At 38.0% G+C, this 15736-nt stretch overlaps 1 protein-coding gene across 8 annotated transcripts in view; it reads right to left on the bottom strand.

Moving 5' to 3' along the window:
* The window catches only part of EYA4 (EYA transcriptional coactivator and phosphatase 4), a 367841-nt gene that overhangs the window by 304825 nt on the left and 47280 nt on the right, over positions 1-15736 (bottom strand). The gene's annotated exons all lie outside the window — the stretch shown is intronic.

Genomic DNA, 15736 nt, shown 5'->3' with positions numbered 1-15736 from the left:
ACCAGAAATTATAAGACTGTATTCTGGATATAGAATTTCACAGGAAAAGCAACTGACTAACAAACTTCACTTTAAACTTCAGGCGTCATAATAATTTGGCTAGGACTTGAATAGCAATTTTCTGAATTTTGATGCTTTCACTTTAATTTTCATATTAGATTGTGACATTTCACAGATTTACAAATCAAAACATCAATAAGATACAGCTGATAGTTTGACATATGGTAATATTTAATAATACATTCAATATGGAGTGACCTCATTTATCATAATACAATGTCTAAGCCTTTCATCTACATGTTTAAATGCTCTAGTAATATATGTAAGGTGCTTACAACTGTGCCTGGCACATAGTTGGCTCTTAACAGAATAAAAATATACCATGCCTCATAAGTTCTTAACAATAACAGAGCTTCTCTGAACAATTCTTACAAATATTTTATGGTGCTAAGTAAAAACATATCATGAATATTATACACACAGAGTTTTTTTCCTCCTACCAAGTGGTTTAAGAACTATGAATACATATATTAATAATCATTCATGTAAGGAGTGGAGAAGGAAATGGCAACCCATACCGGTATTCCTGTCTGGGGAATCCCATGGACAGAGGAGCCTGGCAGGTTACAGTCTATGGGGTTGCAAGATCGGACACAACTGAGTGACTAAGCATGCGTGTGCATGTAAGGAGTAGTGACCACCCTTAAGCAAGATGTTAACTACATATAACACAGATTTGTTACATATGTGGTTAACAGAATATTTGCTCCTATCAGTGAATTCTTCCATTTAGTGTGTGAGTCTCAAGGAATTTACTGCTATAAGCCATCTTATTAACCAAAGCACAAATACAACATTCAACTTAGCATATAATATTGCCTTTGGCTTTATGCGAAAGATGTCCTCATAAGGATACATGATGTTATGACCCTCTTTATATTCTGGCACCATTTATGCAAAACGCACATGCTCTTTCATCTATTAATCCTACATCTGAAGTGTTATCTATGGGAATTTGGGGCAGATATACAAAACGATATATAAGCTCCATGACTGCAACACTTTATAATAGTAAAAATCTTCAAGCAACCTAAAAATATATCAAAAAGAGATTAAAGTATAAAACATATTCATACATTAAACAGAAGTACCCCAAACCACATGCACTAATATCAAAAACTATTCAAAATACAGCAAATCAAAAGCAAGTTTCAAGACAACCAATAATCTATTTTGGCTTAAAAATGTAAAATAAAAATAAATCACAACCCCATATACTTCTTACATTTCCAAGTGTATAGAAAAAAATGCCCGAAAGGAAGTACACCAATGTACAACCATTTGTCCTCATTTGTGGGATGTGGAAGAGATATATAAAGTGAGGGACACCCAGTTTTTGTGTTAAATATATCTGTTATTTTTTTAGGTTATTGAAGTACAGTTGATTTGCAATACTGTGTTAGTTTCAGGTGCAGAGCAAAGTGATTTGGAGATATATAAATTTATGCATATATAGATATACTTTTCAGATGCTTTCCATAGTTTACTATAAGATATTAATATAGTTCCCTGTGCTACACTGTAAATCCTTTTTGTTCATCTAGCTTATATAAATATATCTGTATTTTAAAACTTTTTAGTAAAGTATAACATACACACAGTAAAATATGCAAATCAAAAGTAAACAACCAATTAAGTATTTATTACCTCAACACCCACACCTCACCATCAATGAGATCAAGATAAAGGGCTTTATCAGCATTTCAGAAGTCTTTCTCCTTGCCTATTCCAGTCAGGACCTCACAGGACCTCCTATTGTATCTGTTTTAATATCAATATGTTACAAAACACACAATAACTTTTATTTTTTTTAAAAAAAGATTGATTAAAAAGTCTCGCTTCAGCAGGGTTAACAGCCCTTTTTTGAATATTAAATATACTCAACATTTATTTTAAGAAATTAATTCAATATATATGTGTGTGTCATATGCATATATATGTATGTGTATATATATACAAGCATTTTCAGTGTCTTTCTGATATAAACTCAGTTATTCCTTACAACATTCCATGAAGCAAGTACTATTATTACTCCTTGTTGACACACGCTACAACTCTGGCTAAAGCAGGACAGTAAATAACTTCTCCAAGGGTACACTGCTGATGAATGGCAGGAAGGCCTGGAAGGATACATACAAAGGCAGTCTGATCCCAGTATTTGCAACTCCTTGTTGAACTCAAACAAAGAAAGAAAAAGGCAGCAAGTTGTAGAGTTGGGAGCACTAGGGTTTCTCCAGCACAGGATTCTCTTTTTAGCTTCCTTTTGAATAAATCACTTAACATCTCTAATTCAGGATTCATCTGCAAAATGGAGAGTTAGGCTAAATTCCTCTCCTGATCCTATTCTCTGATAAATTATGTGACCTACAAAAATACCAAGCAAATAGGCTTCATCACAGTGTAGCACAATCACATACTCCGTTCAGAAATGACTCATACGAGGAAATAAAACCACAATTTCTGAAACTATTGGAAACAATCATTTTAATTTAATGTTATTTTTGGACCCAGAAGGCTTTTTTTCTTCCCCTAAATAAGCAAACTGGTGGTTTTGAAGGGTCTTGCTCATCTTTTTGTGGAAAATGCCTGAAAACAAACCACTAGAAACTAAACAGAAATTTTTCTTCCTGAATTATGCCTGAAAACAGACTGAATTTCTCTCACCAAGTGGCCACATATACTTTTAACAGATACCTCTAGGATTTTTGGTCGCCATGTTTTGAAACATTGACATAAACACAAGACGTACTTCCTCTCGGATAAAATCCATAATTCTGAGGGCTAAAAACTCTTCAAAATAACATGAAATGTATCTCCACAGAAATCAACCCAGGAGGCCAAAGTGTTTCTAAAGAAAACTGGAAGTAAGAAAACTATAAACCTCCACTAGAATCTGCCGTTTTAATTTCAGTTTGTTCAAAATACCAGTTCATGTGGCCATATCTTTTCCTCTGCTAGGAAGCCCTGGATATCAGTAACACTTTGGTACAAATAAAGCTTTCAATAAGTTAGAATAGAATATAACCAATGAACTAGCTTCCATGATCACATACAAAAAAAGAATTAGATTCCAAACTATAAACAGGATCCATTCTTTGTAGTCTGTTTGGCTTTGGATGTACATCCTTTGAAGACGTGTAGGCAACAGGGTAACTAATGAATTTCCATCAATATCCCAGGCACTGGGGCTACAGAACGAGAAAGATAAAGTTTTGCCCCTGGGTGCATTCAGAATCTCTCTAAAAGACAGACTCACATAAACGTAGTCCCAGCACAGTGTGCCCTTATACTAATAGCCCATATAAGGTGCTATGGTATTACAGAGAGAAAAGAATTCCTTCTGCCTGAGCTTTGGGAAGGCTTCCCAGAGGAGGTGCCATTTGAGCTAAGCCTTGAAAGATGAGTAGATTTTTTTTGTCCAGGTAGGCAGCAAAACATAAGAGGCAAGTAGGTTAAGGGAGCTGGGGCAGTGGAGGACAGTGGTGGCCAGAATATACCTGAGAGAGAAAAGGAAATGCGTAATTGTATTTTATGCCATACAGCATTCATAAAATAGGTAAGTCTCACATTTGTATCCACTGTACAAAGAAATCAACCTGAGAAAGCAAATATGTGACTTGAATTCCCTGAGGGGTTCCCTGATTTATGAACCCAAGGAGTGTTCATTTGGAAAAACAGAACTTCTGGTTTACTGGCTATTCTCCAATGACTCAAGGGCTACCAGGCTTCCTGTTCAATGTCAGGAATAAAGTGCCTGGATGGACTTGAGGTTTGCTATGCCTTCTTTGGACTTCCTGTCAATGCGTGGAGCAGAACTCTCCTCTACTGTCTGAGAACTTATGATTTAAGCCCTTGGTTTACAACTCCCACCTAACTCCCCTGGAAGGGTCCCCATCTGTCATTGGGTTGCCCAGCACCCACTTCATCTCTCTGCTAACAAGTAGCTGTGAGGAGTCCTTCTCTTTTTAGAAAACAGAAATACATTTTGACCACATATAGTATGCTATATTTGCAGCCACTTTTCCTTTTTAAGAGTACATTTCTAAAATTAAAGCATAAATCAAAGCAGAGGTAACAGAGAAAGACAGACAGACAGACAGAGAAACAAGGGGAGTTTGTTTTCAAGTATCTCTGCCCTGTCTGCTTGAGCATCAATTAGTAAATGATGTGAAATCCCTAGGTCTGTCTGACCGCTTCCAGGTAACATGATTACCTGCCTAATACAATTAAAGTAAAACCACTAGATAATACATACACGTGGAATTTCAAGTATCTTGCAATTACTAGTGAGATTTAAATTTTCTCTACTGTTTAGACCTCACATAAACATTACTCTAATCATATATTTATAGTATTAACTGTTTCATACTCTAAAATAATTTTTACATGCAACACAAAACTTATGTAAGCGAAGTTATCCTCTTTCACTTCATGTTAATAGATATATATTCCCAGTTTATTCTTCTCAGTAATTTCTGAAGTGCCTTTCATATACATCTGAACTAGGTAAGTGTCAGATGGAGTACTCTGACTATAGTCACATTTACTTGTAGTCAACTGCATATCAATTCAGAGACAAAATGCGCATGCCAAGATTAAACCTATAGAATTAGAACATAAGGTCTGGATTTGGTAAATCAGCAAAGCATCTTACGTGCAAGATGCTCATTTTTACTTTCTGCAGACTGTAACAATATTATTAAACTCAAGACCCTGAAACTGTGGTACAAATTGAAAGCTAACACGTATTTTGTTTGAAACTTTCTCGTTACAAACAAATGACTTAACTAATAAAGTATTTTAATCTTAGGCAATTGTGATTATAGATAATACTTTACTTTTTCTGACACTACAAACTAAAAATAAAAGTTTATTTTACTGAATATTTATCTATGGGAAAAGATAAGCAATTGTCATTATCAAAAATGAATCAAAAGTATCTACTAATGATTGACAGCAAAAGTAATATCTTAAAAATAGTCATATAGGTGATTCAAATAAATATCTACTTCTGACATAATTTCCTAAGTATTCTGCTCCTCCAACTCATACACAGTTTTCAGAAAAGAAAAATATGCTGACAATAGCCAATCTGTGTAAAAGGCATGCATGCTCTGGTGCGTCCAAGTCTTTACAACCCCATGGACTGCAGCCCATCAGGCTCCTCTGTCCATGGAACTTTCCGGGCAATACTGGAGTGGGTTGCTATTCCATACTGCAGAGGATCTTCCAGACCCAGGATGGAACCCAAGTTTCTAGTGTCTCCTGCATTGGCAGGGGGATTCTTTACCACTGCACCACCTGGAAATCTCCCGTTTATATAAAGCCATCTGTAAATCCCCTCTATGTAAGGCTTATCTATCAATACAGGCCAATAAGAATTGATTGATTTTGTGTTTAAACTTAGGAGGAATGTATAAAGATTCTCCACACTTAACTAAAAATAGTAACAGTCCTCTCATGCAGATGCCTGGAAATTATTTGACTTTAACAAGTGATCTTAAAACAGACTTTGACTATGATTTCTCAGCTGAGGGCAAATTTCACTTCCAGAGGACATGTGACAAAAGTCTGGAGACACTGTTAATAATTGGGGAAAGCTGCTGCTGGCATCTCGTGGGTAGAGACCAAGGATGTCACACAACACCCTACACTGTGTGCCCTAAAATGCACACACAGGTCAGTCATACACACACCTCCAACAATGAATTATCCAATTCAAAATGTCAATAATAAGACTTTGAGAAACACTGGTCTAAAGACACTGAGAGATTCAGACACAACATCAATAGTAACACCATATTTTTAAATAGATGTGCCTGGCAGCAATTCCAGGTAAGCAGTTAAAACAAACAGAAGCCTGACAATTAACGTTTAACCTTCCCTCCTCCTTCAGCCCCTCTTCACCATATATTCATTATATCTGAATCCAAGGATCAAGTCGAAAAATGAAGATGCTAATGACTTCCCTGGCGGCTCAGATGGTAAAGAATCTGCCCACATGCAGGAAACCTGGGTTCAATCCCTGGACTGAGAGGCTCCCCTGGAAAAGGAAATGGCAATCCACTCCAGTATTCTTGCCTGGAGAATTCCATGGATAGAGGAGCCTGACAGGCCACAGTCCCTGGAATCACAGAGTCAGACATGACTGAGTGACTAACTTTCACACTTTCACTTTCAATGACCTCCTGCTGACTGCAAAGATAGAGTCATAGCAAGCTTTGGTGTTATCTTTTTAAAAAGTTTACACTGAGTTCTTCAAATGTGTGCATCCATGCTCACTCATGTCTGACTCTTTGAGACTCCATGAACAGTAGCCCTCCACGCTCCTCTGTCCATGGAATTCTCCAGGCAAGAATACTGCAGTGGGTCGCCATTTCCTTCTCCAAGGGATCTTCCCCACCCAGGGGTCGAACCTGCAACTCTTGTGTCTCCTGCATTGGCAGGCAGATTCTGTACCATTGCATCACCTGGGAGAATTATACAAATTCTTATAATTGGTGCCTTTAGGCTGGAAAAAAAAAGCAACTGGTGAAATAAATATTGGCTATAGACAAAAAGATCATTATAGAATGTTCTTAAAATGACTTAGAGTAGCTGAGAAACCACAAAGATGAAAGCCTTTAAAAATTGAAATATACATGTATACATATAGCTGATTCACTTTGCTGTATAATAGAAACTAACATAACATTGTAAAGCAACTAGACTCCAATAAAAATTATTTTTAAGTAAATAAATAAAATCTAGATGACTGTATGGGAAAGTATTTGTTAAAAGAAACACCATGCAATGTTAATGGCTAAAACTGAGTTTTCTAATGTCTTCTCTTATAACTCCAAACCCAGCCTCAGATTTGCCAAGATCACCCAGGGTATTAGATGTGTACTTGGACCACTAGGGACTCAATTTTTAATCCCCAGTCTATGACCCCAAAAATGACCTTCAGCTCTGTCTCTGGAATATTTAGCATACTTCAATGGAGGGAAGACAACCACATTCATAATAGCTAGGATTCATATCATCAGCTCAGTTCAGTTCAGTGGCTCAGTCGTGTCCAACTCTTTGCGACCCCATGAATGGCAGCACGCCAGGCCTCCCTGTCCATCACCAACTCCTGGAGTTTACTCAAACTCATGTCCATTGAGTCGGTGATGCCATCCAACCATCTCATCCTCCGTCATCCCCTTCTCCTCCTGCCTTCAGTCTTTCCCAGCATCAGTCATACACTATTCTAAATGCTTCACAGATATTTATGTGTTGAATTCTCATACGATCTCCAATAAGTACATTCCACCACACCTGAGAAAACTGAAGCAAAACCCATTTTAAGTAACATGATCATCATTACAGTCATTGGTGTCAAAGCTGGGTTTCAAACCCAAGGAGTCCAGGTCCATATTCTTTGTACTTAACCACTATGCCATAACAGAAGTTTCCTCAGACGTCAAGTGCTAAGAAATACTCACATCTCCAGAGATTTTCAGGATCCTCCTTTTATCTACTGGATCACTGACTGACCAATGGTCATGTGTGATATAAATACATCTCTACATCATACATACAAGCTGGGCTTGAATTTAGAGATGCAATTCTACTAGATCAATACCCTGCGTCCCTGAGGTCATTGCTAAGGCTGTCCTGCCTTGCATTGGGAACTATCCCCAGTGCTACCACCACCGCCTTCACCCCCATTTCTTTTAGCTCATTGATTCAGTAGGAATTTAGTGTCCCCTACCTACTGGATATATAGAATGGCAAATACTGTTAAGAGCATCAGCAAATTCACAGTCAAAAGAAGAATTTAAACTCATGCAACCTATTACATTTTAATGTGGCAACTCCTATGCTAAAAGGTGGAAACTAGGCTCTTTGGGAATAAAGAGACTAGAAATATCCAGATCAGTCTCTGGTGGTCAGAGGGGGTAACATTTTTCATCTTGAGTCTTGCAAAAGCAGTAGAAAAGAAAGTTTCAGGGAGCGGGGAAAGATGTCTTCCAGATAGAAAGAATCACACGCACAAAGAAATGGAGCAGAAATGAGCAGAGTGTATTTGAGGGTTGCACTTTTCCATCCAGCTGGAGAAGAGATTTCTTGTGAGTGGCTGGTGAGAGGTAAAAAGGGAAACTTGAGCAAAGTTCTCAGCTTGAAGGGTGTCATAGATCCTTCTAAAGGATTTCAGAATATGCCCTGTAGGCAACAGGGAATTTATTTTGTTTAGAATTTTAAGTCAAAAAGGGATCTGATAAAAACTGTGAACAGATGTGGTTGATCATCCTTGGGACAGCAGGAAAGTCTTAGAGATAGATCCAGCACAGACCAGAGCGGTCCCTGAACAGAGAAGGTCAGGATATCACAACCATACTCATGACAACAGTCAATGTGACCAAGTGTGTGTGGCACAAGTGTCCCCCTATAGCTAATATGTTCATCTGAGGATTAAACCTATAACCTTGTTACTACGATTAACTCACTTACCAAGCTAACCATTCCTATGAATGGTATATGCCAAGAAAAAGTAGAACTTATTGTTAGTATAATCATAGACTAAAAGTCCCAAAGCCTTCAAAATCATTGAGAGTAGGAAAAAAGTCTATTCGTTGCATTATAATTTGGGCATCTCATCAGCAACATTGATAATGAAAAAAGCATTTAATAAGTATTTACCATGTGTCCAGAACTTTGCTAGTATTTTTATGAATGGAGCCTTTAAAAACTAAAGTCAACAACTGAGATGACAAAACAGACCTAAATGAAAAGTCTACTTGGGTTGACTATGAAAAACAAAAAGAGTAGCATCATCTAAATACCTAAAGTTCACAGACAAAGTTTCAGTAATATTGAGGTTCTTGACCAACTGGCTGAGGTCTGCATTCTAAAGTTACCTACTAGAAGTACAATCTGAGATTACTGAAAACCTGCAAAAGGAAATTGGAACGTGACTTGCCCACCTTGTGATTCAATTTGGCTAGAATTACTTGAGTCAAAATCATATGTGAATACACATTTGCATTAAAATATAAAATCTGAAGTGAAGAGAATTAGCTAATTCAGAGACCTGTGGACTTTCCAAGTCATCATCACTTTCAACATACTGCATGCATTAAGTTAGAAATATTCCATCTCTTAGTCGGAACATTCAGGTCCTTTCAAATCCTCTAACTTGAGGGAGTTCAGTCAGAAGTGAAATGTAATGAATAGATCCCTCCACTGGGTATATGCAGAGGCCTGTGAACTGTGTATATTACCGTGCAGAGAATAAGCCCTCTTGCTATGTGGTGGACCTACTTGATTAAGGATTGAATTTCAAATTTAATGCTATTGCTTTTGTGAGCAGAATTAAACTTAATGGTATATGAACGTAAATTTTTATGATTTAATTGTAGCCTTTCACAAGAAATGTCCCTTTCATTTTAAAAAGGAAGGAGGAAAGAATAACAGAAACGGGAGCAATAATTTATGTGAAAATCTAAGGTCAAGTCAATTTATGCCACTGCTGATGAGTCTCTGTCACGTCTTTAAAGGAAGAAAAAAAAAAAAAAAGATGCTCTAATCAAACAAATCTTTGCAAGAACAAATTCTATGTGACTTATTCAGACCCGTAATTCCATGTGGGAAACATTTTGACTACTTTTTATTTTCTCAGTACTAAACTGAAAGTTGCAGATAGGTTAACTAAGAATATCCAAGGGTATGCAAGGGTAAACCGACGCACCTTTTGACGCTGTGTTACACTGGGAGATAATTTGCCATGTTTGAGAGTTGCTTGTTGTTCTGTTCTGGTTTTTTAGTGGATGACATACTTACAGACTGCAGGAGGTACTCTGAACTGACTTTTCGTCAGAAGGTTCGTTTTTTTGCAAACTGCACGATCGTTACAGAGGCGTGGGGAGGCACCAATGGTCGGAAACAGGATTAGTGAGTGATTCGCAGGCCACGCACGTCCTGCTTCACGATGGCAGTGGACTTTTCTCTAGTGGGCTTAGTGTTAGCTTTCACTTGAAAGAAGGGTTCTGTGGCTAAATATGTAAATCAAAAGAAAAACCGCTGCTTCCTTGAAAACTACATTAAAGTTATAAAACAGATTATTAACAGCAGAACAAGGATGTTCACCTAAGGAAAACCTCAAAAATGCAAAGTCTGATATCTATGTAAGTTGAAAGTATTTCTGAAATATAACTGAGCCCTGTTATCATTTCAGCTTGCCTTTAGAAATCCATTACGCAGTCCTCATTAGTTGGTTCGACAGAAACATCTAGATCTGAGATTCATAATGAGCATTCAAGCTTAAGGCAAAAAGAGAAAAACTATAAAACTGATAACATCTAACTAAAGGATAAGGCTCGAAAAGCAAAAGAAAAGACTACATGTAAGTCAAATATTGAAGAGATCTAGACAGAAGTTTTCAGTGTTTAGGGAGGCTTCTAGACTACCAGTTTCTCCCAATTGTAGTCCTTTGCCATCAACCTTCATGATTTTGGGTATTTTAACTTAGCACTTGTTCACTGTCACTTAATATGTTTCTTTAAATAGGTGCTTTAATTGTTTGCTTTTGTTTTTGTTTTTGCTTCAATCCTTTTCTGGTTTTGCCTTAAACAACATTATCTAGGAAAATATAGGTTTAATTTGAAATCTAACATATATTCCTAGTAATCTTAGAAATAAATATATAACTAATAATATAAAAATAAAATGTGTGGGAACCCCCTAAAATGAACTCAGGTTTGACTGGTGGGAGCAAATGGTCTAGGGCAACATTTAAGGGTAGGGAATCAGGGTTCAGGCTGCAGAGCTAAAATCCTGGCTCCACTCTACTGCATAACTGAGTCTCAGTTTTCTCATCTGTAAAATGGGAATAATAAAAATGGCACAGTTGAGACGCATAAATACCTTAAATTTTTTTGCAAAAAACGTAAATAAATAGTCAGTAAATGTCAGCTATGATGTGATGGCTATGATAATGACTGATAGTGAAAATCATAATTACTCACACTAGCAGAACGGTTACAACTATACAAAAACTAAAGTGACTTTTTTTTTTAAATACCGTAAGATCTCCGTTTACTTAAGAACATATACTTCATATATGAAATTTCAAGATGGCTATTCTGCATTGCTTTAATGCAAGTTCACTTTGAACCTAATCAAATGTGATCATAGCAATCAGATTTTGCCTAAAAATTTCAATCTAAAAATAAAATTTACCTGTGGAAAAAAAATTTAAAAACCTTAACATGATAATATATAATATAAGCCCTTCTTTCCCAGAAGTACATTAAAATAAATTTACTTACTACACATACATAAAAGCTTTAAGAATATCAGTTGCTGTATTAAAATGTTTTACATGGAGAAAAAAATTAGAATTCCTGACATTATAACATGATGTTACTCTTCATCAGCCATGCACTGAAATCTCAGGGTGAGAAAAGGGCCAGACCAATGCCGAAAGGTTTCAAATATCAAACTATACTATTATGTCAGCGCCCTAAGATCAATTAGCACCTTTCAATGACAGAAAAGGTTACAGTGAGACTTAGAGGTACACACTCTGCAACTGTTTTAAACCACCTAATAAATGTGGTTTTGATAACTTAAAATGGTTTCTATTTTTAAATTCATCTGTTTCATCCCTTTTTCTGGAAGGAGGAAGGAGTTAGGGGAGTAAGGGTAGTGATATTTATTTTCAGTACCACTCTCCTAGTAGAAACCTGGATGGGACATGGTAAGAATCACAAACTTCAAGAGAAAAACAGTATATTACCAAAGCCTATCCTAATGTGCAGAGCCACAAGCAATATTAGGTGACAGTAATGTTTACAAAGTCTGCAAACCTCTTAAAAGCAATCAGAGTTGCTTATACTACTTGGGAATATGTGATTCTTGTTTATTTTCTTCCACTCAAGTTCAAACTAAGTGAAGCCAAGTTCACTCTGCATACAACTTAATCTTCGGTGTCCCCTACAACAAAACTCATCTGACTGCAAAATGCAGTCTCACACATACTGCAATTAAATACACCGCTGCATCTCTCACCCATCTCTAGAATGAGTGCCTGAAAGAACATGTCATTTCTTAGTTCACCGGGAAAAAATCATGAGAGGAGCAGGTACACTGAAGAAAGTCATCCTCTTCTTCCTGGTGTGGACTGCATTCACCCAGTAACTGCTGTAATAAAACCCCCAGTGGTATTTCTGAATACAATTACTTAAGATACTCTACAGGGAGACAAGAGTTTATAAGAGTTTAGAATATGTAAGACTAATATCCACTTGAAAAAGAAACTGTCATGATTATATTATATACTGAAAAAATAACAAAGTGTTTGATACGTGTTTTGTTCTGCTCTTCAATGAGAGGATTCAGAACATCTACTTCTGATAACACACTCTTCTATTTGTTTCTTAGATGAGTGATCTAAAATATTTACAACCAGACAGTACCTAATTTTAGGTTTTAAGTGCTTTAACAGCTCCATGAAATATGACCAGCAGCTGCAATACAGAACTATGGTGAATAAACTTCTTATAAAGGGGGGCCTGCTTATACTGAATGTTCAGTGTTCCTGCATTTACCTCAAAGAGGGAAAAAAGATAATGAAAAATAAAATACATACTTGCACTACTAAATTACTTAACACTTCACTAAGCCTTGAAAAGGATTATTTCCCCTCTTCTGGAATTCTAGATAAAAAGTGTGAGCTTCCACCTGGTGAAGTAAGTGAATTTGCAAGTTAGAATGTGAATTTCCTAACATCCTAACTTTTCATAATAACAGTCATGGGTTTTCTACCATTCTACTTTTCTAAAACTTCAGGCTAATTTCATTTCAGTGCATAAAATTTTTTAAAATGAAATACCAAGCCACATAAATGTATTTTTAGACATGGCATCAGTCATTTAGAGCTTGCAACAGAGATTGAAAACATGAAATTGAACACCTAATTTCCCGTGGCTATGTAAAATTTATTTACACCCCAAATCATAATATAAATAAAAAGGAAACTTTCAGAAATGGAGGTCTTATTTTTCTTTTTGTTTAACTCAAAGAGGTTTTTGAAAGAAAAAACAAATTACAGCAAAATGATGAACTACTGATCCTCCAGTCTGCCCTCAAAAAAGAAACTTTGACGAAAGACAATATTTTTCAACTGGCTTCTACAAATCCTCCAGAACGCAGTATCTGTATTTCTTAATAGGAATAATGATTGCTTTTAAACAAAATTCTTTTTATATGAATCTCAGGGTATTTTTTTTAAGCTTGAACATAATACTTAGATATTCTCTAAATATGTGCATATATAAAATTTTTATTGTGTAAAAGACAAATTAAGTCTCTAATATCCTGTATAATACTTATTCATAAAAAAGAATAATCAAGTAAATCTTTTAATTTCAGTTATAATTGTGAAACAATTGCTAATTATGGTGATCTTAGGTTGACATGTACCATTTTCAGATAACTGGCAAAGGAAAACTATCTCTTGAAAACCTATTGATTTTAGACCTTTACCTATTATGAAAGGCAGGGATATATCCCTAATAATCGGGGGTGGGAAGGAACAGTTTTCAGATAATCTAATTATATTACTTTCAAACCTATAACTGTCAAAGGTTTTAACCCTCTCCTACAGCCATTTCTGGGGGGAAAAAAAAAGTGATTTGACTCTGAATGGCTTACAACTTTTAATGAGGCGGAACAAAGTATTTTTATGGTTTATAATAACAATAAAAAAATGAATGTAGTTATACTGCATTTGGTATCGTTACCATAAAAATCAGATTCCAGCAGCCTAGCTCCACACAGAGTAGTTTCCTGTTCTTACTATTGCTATCTATTTCTTGGGATAAGGTTATACCACACCCTGCTATGTATCAAACATTTTGTTTTAGGATTCTCTCGCTTCCCAACCCCCTTCCTAGTTTTTCGTTCCTCAGCTATAAATTGGCTAGAAATAATTTTTAAAAAATAAAGAGGTGGGGGGAGACAAGCCTAATTCTACCCGGGTAAAGTTATCAAGTATAATCCTTCTGCTGTGGCGGTTTTGAAATAAAACTAAAAATGCAACAGACAAAATACCATCCTCAACTTTCAAGTCTAACAGTCATCGACGTATAAATCAAACTTCAGGAGCTGTGGAAGAGGAACCCATGGTCCTTAAATGCTCCTAAGACTCCAATCTAAGTCCAGACGGAGCGCGTAGTGAAGCTGACAGACGCCCGAGAGTGCAAAAAGTAGCCGCAGAGAAGAGGAACAAAATTGCCATATTCGAGAAGACGTGTTTCTGCTCCATCAATTACGTTGATCCCAGGGTGCCAAGCCAAAAGGGGTAAGGGAGAAAGAAAACTGTTAAGTATGAGCTCTTAATGTGAAACCTAACCTGTTGGTTCTCTTAGGTATCAGATTTTGGAAGTGTCTGTAATGACAGCCAGGAAAGCAAATTAATGGCCAACGGCCCACTGGGTTTGAACACGAGCCTCCTGTTACCTCCTCACAGATCAAGTACACAACACACACGCACACGGAGGTGCTCCACGTGGAACTGCTCTGAAACCAAAACACACGCCCCGTCGCTATTCTCCACCTTGGCAGAAAGGGCCGAAGGACCTGCACCTTCCTCCACTGCCCTCGGATGAGGATTCATGAATGACTGCCCGCTGGACAGTGCAGAGGACAGACGCCGGCGGCGAGGAGAGAGAAATGCGCTCCAAACAACATCCTCCCACACACTCACTCACGCCTGACACAAACCCCGTTAGCTTTCAAGGGCAGGAGAAAGAGAGGTGGTGGAGAGGGGAGACGCTGCCACCCCAACTAGGAAAGGGATCACAAAACTTAAATCGTGCTCTCTGGTTTCGCCACCTCTCAGCCGTGGCACTCGGACGGCAAATTCCCTAATTGCTCCAAGCTGTTCCGAATACTGTTTACAAAAGAAAGAGACATCTTGCAAGCGCTACCAACGAAAGTTCTGGCTGCCGTGCGGCGCAAAATAAAACAAGCACACACACGATCTATTTCCAAATCTCGCTTAACGACGCTAAAGCGTCGAGCCCTTTCAAGCCCCACAGCCACCCCAGACACTGCAGGTTTTGTAAGGAGAAAACCTGCTACCCCCGACCCGGGTCAGGTCTTTCCGTTTGGAGAAGTTAGGATTCCTCGCGGCATCCGCGTCCCGGGCCAATGAACGCGTGTCCTCTGAAAAGGCGCCTCTCGTTTCACAGACCCTGGGAAACGGCAAGAGACATTCGGCCCACGCCACATAAAAACTATGAAAGGGGGACGGCCGCAGCCCAACAGCCCGGTTGGTGCCTTGAGTTTAGAACACAAGCGTTAAACGTACACACGCACCCAGCACCGCGAAAACCCCAGGCGCCTGGGGCCCTCTATGGGACCTGGGTCAGCATCCTTGCATCTGGCACATCTAGGGGCTACTAGGCAAAGTAACAAATGTCACAAGAAGGAAGCAGGAGAGACCCAGGGGCGCGCACCGCTGAGAGGCGGGAATAGAGTGCAGGTATGGAGCTGCGCGTCCTGTTCCGCGAGGGCTCCGCGAGGCACAAAAAGGCTCTGCAGGGACCCTCGGGGCTCCAGGGCGTCCTCCAGGGCAGAACACACCAAGTCACTCCGAGCCGCCCGGGCCCTTTGGCTGGGGGTACTCAGCAATGGAGCGACCGCG

The sequence above is a fragment of the Oryx dammah genome, unplaced genomic scaffold (genome assembly GCF_014754425.2).
Source record: "Oryx dammah isolate SB20612 unplaced genomic scaffold, SCBI_Odam_1.1 HiC_scaffold_4, whole genome shotgun sequence".
Lineage (NCBI taxonomy): Eukaryota > Metazoa > Chordata > Mammalia > Artiodactyla > Bovidae > Oryx > Oryx dammah.
Note: the sequence above shows the minus strand (reverse complement) of the source record. Positions and strands in the feature narration are given on the sequence as shown.